Raw genomic sequence first — 9,173 nt, 5'->3', positions numbered from 1 at the left:
TCAGGTGGGGTGCTATTGCCCAAAACCAAGCTTGACCAATCCCGACCCAACCGGGGCATAGTCGGTCAGTGAGAACCTGTGATGTACCTAAACAGGCGAGCTCCTGACAGTCAATAGATAAAAGGAACAAAGACCACAAAGCAAGGAGGCTTGTGGTGGCTGGCCAGCTGTGAATTTTGTGTGATATATGGGTTATGGCCTCTGGTAATCGATTACCAAGGGTGGGTAATCGATTACAAGGCTTAAAAATGAAGACAAGAGGCAAAGATGGTCTCTGGTAATCGATTACCAAGGGATGTAATCGATTACCAGGCTTGAAAACGAGGTCAAGAAGCTAAGGGAGCTTCTGGTAATCGATTACCAGGGGATGTAATCAATTACCAGGCTTAGAAAGGGGACTGGAACATTGTGGAAGCCTCTGGTAATCGATTACCAGCCTGTGTAATCGATTACACAGAGGGATGGGTCACTGGTAATCGATTACCAGGTATGTGTAATCGATTACACAGTGCATTTTTGCATATTTCATGTCCTGAGGCTGTGTAATTCGAGTTTAGCCTCTGGTAATCGATTACCAAGGCTGTGTAATCGATTACCAGAGATGAAAAGCCTTAAGATACCCCTTTTACTTGCATGTAGTGGTTTTGAAACGTCTTGTGTTGCGGCATAGTTAGATTCTTTTGAAAGAGTCTACCCCTTTCTTTTCCTTCTTGTAGATCGTGATGGCGGCACAGCTAATCCATGATCGAGTGGAGATGGAGTGCCTAGAGGGAGCTTGGGAGACCCTCGAAGGCAACACGAGGTGCCGATTTCGGGGCACGATTCGATTCACGGCTACTTCTTTGGTGCATCCAGATGAACCTGCACAGACGCTTCAGCGCACTGTGGAGTGGATACTACCCACGCCTACACCATATCGTCTAGTGGAGCCCGTCCAAGTGATCGAGGTAACTTCATCCGAGGAAGACCCTGAGGAGGATCTTGAGGAGCTACCTCCTGAGCCTGCTGTGGATGCTCTTGACTTTCTAGAGGGTGATGAGGATCCACTTCTTGAGGTGGATTCTCCCGAGGAAGTCATGTCGGCATCTGAGGCAAATTCTACGGAGGATAGTGGCCCGGGGGAGATGGCGATCAGTGGAGGCTCTTCATCCTAGTGGACAGTTCCATGGACTAGTTTTATATACTTTTTGAGGGTGGGTGTATCTAGGACTGACTGTTAGGTTTACTCTTTTGTTTTTGTATGGGTAGACCTGATGTATAGGAATTTGATGATTGTATACACGTGGCTGAAGACACCACTGTGGACACCTTTGCTCTGGATGACACTATATATTTTGTAAAACTCCCATATTTTGGACCGCTTTAAATGATGAATGCATTTATGAACAATCTGGTTATTTGAAAAGAAAGCATTAGCAACTTTATTTGTAAAAGAGTTTATCGACCGTATTTTATCCTTTTATTTTCACGTGACGCCCTAAAGTAATGGCTGGTACATTCTTCCTTTTGAAACAGCAAAATAGTTTAGAGATTATGAGCGGTAAGAAAGAAATGACTCCGAATAGAGTTGTGAACTGGCCATTCAGGACTCTATAGTGAGGATTTTCCTTCTAAACCTTGTTATGGTGAAAAGAGAAAGAAATGAAAAAGAAAAAGAAGAAAAAAAAATTTACCATGGTTTTTGTTATTTAAATTATTACTATTAAACCAGTCATTAATTTAGGGACGCCACACAATTCACATCCCTATGCTATTGATTTGTTAATTGTGTCTTATGGTTAATGTGTGCCTAGACTATGTCACTTTGGCTTTTGATGATCAATGAGGAAAATGCCTTCAATATAGTTTGTTTTAGCAGTTGTATGTGTGCAATATAAATAAAAATACAAGTATGGTCACAACCGTAACTTGCTAATATCATAATAAAAAAAGACAAATCAATAAATTTCACAAGCCTTGTACGTATACCTCATAAGTTTTCCCAACTGAAACATTTATCTCTTTGTAGTCATCATTTTTCCTAAAATGAACCAACTTCAAAAATTACTTGAAAATAGAGAAAATCATACAAAAAAGTAAGATTTTCAATGAGTATATATAAAACATAAACATACTCAGGGTACAATTATCTGCATTTATGTAAGCAGTCCTAAACTAAGCATGGAAATGTTATTCTCATTCTGTCAATATAAGGTAATGACACTTCATTCTTTGTATTGGTATTTTAACTTAATTATGTGTTCTTGATTTCAAAATTAAGGCATGTTTATAAACATTGCTTTAGTATTGATTTGGAAATAAACATTTTTTTTCGGTTATTGATTTGAAGAAAATATGCATTGATAATGATTATTATAAATTATAGAATAAGGATGTCTAGAGAAAGTAGGGCGAAAGAGAACTAGGAAAAATAAATTGCCCAACACTGAGAGCCACATGGTTGATACAAATACTTAAATAAGAAGTCTAATTCAGAAATTCAATTTATGGACAAGCGTTAATTCACCTGGAAAGCGAAAAGATTTGTGGAGATTTCATTCAAGGCCTGAACATTTACAAAAGAAAAATAAAAAACAGAAGCTTGAACGTTTACAAAAGAAACGCAAGTACTCAAGATGTTTCAAAGGTGAAAGAAGTGCCTAAGAGACCTTGAGACATATAAGCCTGCATTGCCATGTTTGCAAACCACAACATCCAAAGCTATGAAAAAATTCACAAGGTATGGAACTAAGTTACTGAACCTGTATAAGAGATGTCATCATCATTGTCCATTATAATCATTGGTGGAGCATATGGGGACACATTGGATCGAGCAGTGAAGTTAGATGGCTTTACTGCAGGATCAAAAACCCTTTCCTGGAAAAAAAAAAAGACTTGCTAAGCATCTAAAAGTCACACTGAATATGATTAGAATAAAGAAAGAACCTAGAGTTTCCAGTATTTCACAAATGCACTAATACTCCGTTAGATTTCTTCCTTTTTGTTACTTTTGCTCTGTTTCACTTTCCCATATTTCTTACAGCCAAGATGCTAATTAAACCATCCCCTATTTAACAAGCCAAAAATGAGGAAACAACACGCCATGCTAGCTTCTTCCTGGTTAGAAAATTTAACACTTACAATACTTTGTCTATTCCAAAACTAAAACAACAATAAAACCATCATCATGCAATTTTCTGAGAAATCCTTACATGGATAAAAGGAACATAATGTAAGCAAAATTAAAATTCCATATGAAACATTCAAGCAAATTTGCTCCATGGAAATGAAAATTCTAGAAGTCCAGAGGTCAGCTCGTGATCCACATAACAAAAGGAAACACCAATCTGTAGATGATTAGGTAGGATTTACCCATAGAAGTAGGTTATAAAAGATAAATTTCTCTCACTTAAATATGCATGTGCTGAAACTTAAAATTAGGAGTCCCAGGGTCCTAATGGAGGCAGTACCTTTTTATCTTTACTTTTCCGAGTTAAATTATGATCATCCTTCCTTCTCTTGCTATTTTCTTTCTTCAGCAAGAAAATGGAAAAAAACATGTCAAGTGTTAGTATTAAAATAACAACAGTTTTTTTTATTGATTAATATTAACTTTAATTTATTATTAGTTTTTGTTTACATTATATATCTAAAAGAAACATTTCTATTACTTTAACCAATAATTATTTTTCTTCACATGCATTACACTCTACACCCAATAAAAAATAAGATGCATAGTTAACAAATAAAATAGTACTAAAATTTTCTAATCATGATTTGTGCAAGTTTGGTAATATGATAATATAAATAACAAGCATGATTGCATCCTATGGAAACCCACCTCTGCCTTTGTTGATACAAAACAGTGCATAATATAAATTTCTCACATGATCATTTGCTACTACTGTGCATGAATAATACAAGAATCAATTTTACTTCCACAAATATTATGGTGATGCCATCAAAACTAATAAAAAAATTATTTTATTTCCACTGTTAAATAATTAATTAATAAATTTCATTATAAAGCTAGTCCAAACACGCCATACTGTGAGGCATCGAGACCCACCGCCTCTCAAATTAACTTTCCAAACTCAGCTCAACCAAACCATCCCACTTTCCAAACACACTTGAACTTAAACAATTATATACAAATTAACTAACTACAGCTGAATTTTCATCGGGAAATAAATTATACTGTTAACCCAAAAATATTATGTTAAATACACTTTTATCACCTATCCTATTTGCTAATAACTTTTTATTATTTTTTTTACTTAATGTTATATAATAATAAATTTTTCATATTTTGTTATCACCTGTTTAAGTGAATATCATAAACAAATACTTTAAACAATTGGATCGCTAATTACCTTCTTTTAAGAACAATATATCTTCCATTTCCCCCTTTGGTGGACATTTGTTACCAACTTGTTGACTCTCCCTGCATGCTCTTTTATAAGTACTAGAATTTGTTATCCCGCTAGTTTTCCCCTTCGTCTAGAATTAACGCATTCCTTTTTTTTGAATTATATGATATGATTTTGCAATTCTTCATTAATCTTTTAGGATGCTTTTTTTAGGGGAGGAACTACTACCAGGTGCTTGATGTCGTCATCTTCAACGTGGCATCGTTCAGCTCTGACGACGGCTTTGATGCCGTTGTGTTCGCCGATGAAGAGGTCCCAGCGAAAAATCTAGGAGAGATTGTTCATCATGTTGTCAAGCTCCTCGTCCTTCATGTCCACTAGCGTGCTCACCGTGAACTTGAGCTCGGCGATCTTTGCCGCCGTGTAGTAGCAGATCCCATAAGCTTGAAAGAGCTCCTCCAGTCCTCTGAGCTCGCGCGGCGCCGCCGCCCTCGTGGGATGGAACGCTGGGGTCACTGGAGACGGAGTGATTGCGTATTCGAGGAGAGGAGGACGCGGGGGTGCCGTGGGCGGGAGGACGGTGCATGGGTCCCCCTTGAATAGGCTGGCGGTGAATGCATCTAGATCCATGAGGGTTGAAAAGTGAGGAGTGCAAGGGAGTGTGTGTGTGGTACTGTTTGGGTGGAGATAAAGGTGGCGAAGGGATTTGAAGAACCAAAAGGGATTGGTTTTGAAAATTTTGGTTAACACCCCAGCAAGAGAGGCTTTTAGTATTCCAACATCAACATCGGTTATGTAAAACAACCGATGTTAATCAATTTTCGTGGTAATGTCAACATTGATTATTTAAAAAACCTGATGTTAATCAATTTTCGTGGTAATGTTAACATCGGTTTTTAAGAAAACCGATGTTAATCAATTTTTGTTAACATCAATTTTTTAAAAATCAATATTACTATCGTAACGTTAACATCGGTTTTTTGAAAAAACTGATGTTAACAAATCAGCTTATTTACAAAAATGTCACCGCTTTTTAGTTAACATTGGTTTTATTAAAAACCGATGTTAAAATAGCGATGTTGAAAGTATTTTTTCTAGTAGTGCTAACTTGGAAAATTGACTGGAACTTTGTTAGTGTGGAATTGGGAATGATTTTGGGCGATTGAATTTTTTTTTTCGCTCTTGATTTGGAAGCGGTGAAGGGAATGGTATTGGCAACTTATTAACAAGATTCTTTGTTGGATCTTTCCTCCTATGCATCTAGAATATGTAACCAAGAGAGGAGAAACTTACGCAAATTTAAGGTGGCAAGTGTTAGTGATTAACAATGAATGTGCAAGAGAAATCATGACACAATAAATATCCTCTTTTTCAAATTTAATTTTTTTAAATTCATGTTTTAATGCTAAAAAATAATTTTGCAAAGGCATATGTAATTGGAACTTTTAATCAATGAGTATTATGATAAAATATGGTCATCTATTGATTTAATAGATATACCATTTAAATACATTGAGTACATGCAAAATTAGATGTCTACGACTTAATTCCTTAAATGTTGTAAAATGTGATTTTTATCGATCCAAATTTTACACTATATCTATATATTACTAAGATTGTCTGAATCAAATTTTATTAAAATTCATTGAATGAGTATCTAATTAAATCAACCATATTTGAATATATTTTAAAAAATTTATATTTTATCGACTTTAATCTATATGAATGAGGTAACAAATAATTTTGAATTAACATGAAATTTTCATATATATGATTTATGTCAAAATAACTTTCAATCTAACGATAGATTTTAAGAAAATATTATCCGGTTATAAATTATTCAATGGCATAATAATTATTAAGTTACACCAGTGTAATTTGATTCTTCCATGTATATACTAGCATGGAGTTTGATCAATCACAAATGTGTGATTTATGTTTTCGGTAGGATTGCATTATTATTATTTCACATAGTTCATAAATTGAAATACTCTCATACCAGATGTTGTCTAAGCATCAATTTGATCGTTCATTCATTTGTTTTGTATATGAATATGATTTCTTACTTCTTAGAGCATCTTTAATATCAAATCTTAAGCTCAAGATCTAATATTTAGAAGATCTCTCAACAAAAGAATTGGACAGATCTCCAATATGGAGAATGGGTTCTTGCTTTTGTTTTATTTTCAACTTCCTCCCTCTCTCCTCATTACTAAAGCAACTTTAGTGGCAAATCCCAAATTAGGATCTTAGACATTAAAGACCCTTGTTCAAAATCTAAAACTAAAGTTGCTCTAAAGGAAAAAAATGATAGAGATCTTGAGAGATCTTCAATTGTACGTGATCCCGTACGATCTGTGATTTAAGATTCCAATTTGGGATCTTAGACTAAAAATGCTCTTAGTATACTTTAGATAGTATTCTATTTTGGGACAACACAACACAACATGATAGAGGAAGCAAAAAAATTCAAGCTCAAATAAGAATCCAACCTATTTCTACTTGCACAAGTAGAATAACACAACCTTGTATCTTTGCACTTTTTTTGCTTTCTCTCTCTCATTTATTAGACAGCTGTTAACTTTAATTTTCTTGCTATGTGACTTTCTCTTTCTATCGCATCGTGCAACGCCCCCTTCTTCCCTCTTTCTCTTTCTCTTCCCTCTATCAGTTGCCTCTTTCTCTCTTCCCATTCTCCGCCTCTTTCTCTTCTCAACGCATTCTTTTGTAAAAAAATTCTTCCTCTTCCCAACAGGTTTCGAGAGAGACACCTCCCTTTGGCTTGCGTGTTCACCAAAATTTTCAAAACCAAGAATTCGAGCTCAGAATAACAAAACCAAAAAAAAGAAAAAAAACCCCAAAGCCATTGACATTGTCTCTCGCCAACACTTTCCTCCTCACACCAAAAAAAAGAAAAAAAACCCCTCAAACTCTATTGATGTTTGCATGTGTTGTGCTACCATTAATTCTCCCTTCATATCTACCCTTGAGCTCAGGCCCTTGAATCTTTCTATGTATTCCACAGATTTTGAAGGCAGTTTTTTCTTGAAAGTGGCTGCAAGAATTAACTTTGGTGCTCCAAGTGAGGATATTGTCAGGTATGGTACTCCCCTTCAGTATTTTCTTTTCTACTTCTTCTAAAGTTTTTGGCACAAGAATGGAAAGTTTCAAATATTTGACATGATAAAACATAGTCTCAAGGGAATCTATGTTTAAAATTTTGCATTAATGATAGCTTGATTAGAAAAGTAAAAAATCAATATATTTGGTACCAGTGGCTTAATATCAGTTTATATTTGGAAAAATTGATCTTTTCTTGCATGTCCAAAATATCTTATCTCAAACGGTAATTACATCAAAGATTAAATATTTCAAGTTTGATCACTAACTTACAACAATTGATCTTTTCCTTTGGAATCATATGCTGATATTGGTATCAAGCCTCCTAAGGGAGTCATTTTATATAGAGAACATGGAACTGGGAAGACGTTGCTAGCTAAGGTGTGCATTTTTTGGGGTTTCTTATCTGGGGCGATGGAATATAATCTTGACATGTTTTTTATTCCTCATTTTCTCTGTTTAATAACTTGGAGTTTGAAATTCTTTCTGTTTTTTATTCCTCACTAAAAGGTCTTATACTTTTGATATTTAGATACACACTTCAAGGATGACATTAGCTGATGATGTCAACTTAGAAGAGTTTGTTATGACTAAGGATGAGTTCTCTGGAGCTGATATAAAAGCAATATGTACTGAAGCTGGCTTACTTGCTTTATGAGAACGCCGGATGAAGGTTAGTAGTATCTTCTATATATTTGTAGAGTTATGGCCTAAATAATGTGATCCTGTGGAAATATATTATTGTACTGTTACTGTTAGGAATTACAAAGTTATTAATATGGACTAGCTCATTTTATGGCTCAAATTCATATATTAAGATAATTAACAAAATATAGCATAGGTTGGTTGGATATTTTAAGTTTAGACATACCAAACTTTCTCAGCCTACACCATTGAAGAAAGTGGCAGAAAAATTGGAGTGAGTTGACTAGAAATATATTAATATATTATATTTTTACTAGATATGTTTTGTTGTAAAAAATTAAATAAACACCAACTTTCACTCTTGATCACCCTTACCATCAAAGCAATGCCAAGGGTATTGTTAACTTTTTTATTTATATGTAAATATTTGGTCCCTAAAAAAGTTAATAAGAAAATCAAGATTATATGGAAAAAAACATTTTTTTTCTTTGTTGTTTAAAAATAATATTCTTAAATAAAATATTTAAATATTAAAAAATAATTTTAAACAATATAAGTTTATTTAATTTAATTATAATATATAAAAATGAAAAAATTATTTACAATCATATTAGTTGATGAAAATACTTAAATATGTAGGTACGTAATTCCTTTCTTTAAGATAAATAAATAATTCGTTCCACCATATCATGATTTTTTTTTTAGTCTAATAGCATTATATCTGGTAACTATACTCGATAACATTTTTTGTCCACTAAGATATAAATTCTTTTATATTGCTCGAATACGTGATTTGATAAAATGATGAGTGATGGTTAAAATGAATTTTAATTTTTTTTTTACTTTAGATAAAGAAGATATATATTAGATTTTTTGTCAAGTGATTTTCTTTTGCTTTATAAAAGCTAGTAAAAGTATATATTTTCGGTACGACTAAAACTTAAGTTTTACATGTTTTATTATTTTTATTTCTCAAAAATTTTAGAGAGGCACGAAGTTTCTTTTCCCGGTGCTAATAATTTTAGAGTGGCATATGATGATGCTAGACGATAAATAATG

The sequence above is a fragment of the Glycine soja genome, chromosome 3, assembly GCF_004193775.1.
Source record: "Glycine soja cultivar W05 chromosome 3, ASM419377v2, whole genome shotgun sequence".
NCBI lineage: Eukaryota > Viridiplantae > Streptophyta > Magnoliopsida > Fabales > Fabaceae > Glycine > Glycine soja.
Note: the sequence above shows the minus strand (reverse complement) of the source record.